This window comes from Otolemur garnettii, unplaced genomic scaffold (assembly GCF_000181295.1).
Source record: "Otolemur garnettii isolate 467f Iridium unplaced genomic scaffold, OtoGar3 scaffold00057, whole genome shotgun sequence".
Taxonomy (NCBI): domain Eukaryota; kingdom Metazoa; phylum Chordata; class Mammalia; order Primates; family Galagidae; genus Otolemur; species Otolemur garnettii.
The window spans coordinates 20,850-22,151 of NW_003852452.1; positions in this window are offsets into that span (position 1 = coordinate 20,850).

Genomic DNA, 1,302 nt, shown 5'->3' on the forward strand with positions numbered 1-1,302 from the left:
ACCAAGCCCAAATTGCAAAAGAGTAAGAAGCAAGATAATGTCCAGAGTTAACAGGGTGTACAGAAAGGGTTATATTCACAAGGGGTTGATGGGAATGTAAATTGATAAAACTTTTCAAAAACCCTAAAAATGGAATATTTTACTTCTGAGATTTTTATCTCAAAGAAATAATCTGATGAGTACCCAGAGGCATTTCCTTGTTTATTTTATATACATGGTTTAAATATGAGACCTGTTATCTCAGGTCATAAGAAGCCCAGCAGTGGGAGTCCAGGCAGTGCTGGAAACTCCTGGATGCTACGGAGCCTCTCCCACTGGCGGTGACCGTTGCCCCTCAGGCATTGCCGTGCATGCAGAGTAGGAAGCTGAAGAGTCATCATCAGCTATCTCCTGTTATGTCTCTGTGATATGAAAAATCTATTAACTCTTCATCTGGTCTCCTGACATACAGCTCCTAAAATTCTTGGAAACTCCAGAGTGATAAGCATATTTGTTATGCTAGTAGAAGACCTGGTGGCTGGTTACTGGTGACTCTTGGATACCCTCCTGAAGGGGGCTAGTTGCCAAGGGATGTGATTAAAGGGTTGGAACTTTCAGCCTCATCCCTGGACTTCCAAGGAAAGGAGAGGGACTCGGGGGCCGTAGCACAGTGGTCAGAGTGCCAGCCACGTACACTGAGGCTGGTGGGTTCAAACCCAGCCCGGGCCTGCTAAACAAAAATGACAACTACAACAAAAAAATAGCTGAGTGTTGTGGTCAGCGCCTATAGTCCCAGCAACTCGGGAAGCTGAAGCCAGAGAATCGCTTATGTCCAAGAGTTGGAGGTTGCTGGGAGCTGTGACACCATGGCACTCTACCAAGTGCGACATAGGGAAACTCTGTTTCAAAAAAAGAAGAGGGTGGCCCCTGTGGCTCAAAGGAGTAGGGCACTGGCCCCATATGCCAGAGGTGGTGGGTTCAAACCTAGCCCCAGCCCAAAAAATCTGCAAAAAAAAAAAAAAAAAAGAAGAAAAGAAAGAAGAAACGAGAGAGACTGAAGATTAAGTTGACCCCACTAGTGCCCAGTAACTTAATCTATCCTGCCTATGTAACAAAGCTCCCTAAAACCCCCAAAAGCAGGGCTCAGATGACCTTCCAGATGGCTGAATGTGTGAATCTCCCAGAGGCTGGCTTGCTCAGACAGGGCATTAAAGCTTTGTGTCCTTTCCCGTGTATCTGGCTCTGGGTATCTCTTCTCATCTGACTGTTCATCTTTATCTTTTGTGATATCCTTTATGGTAAACTGACATTCTAAGTGTTTAC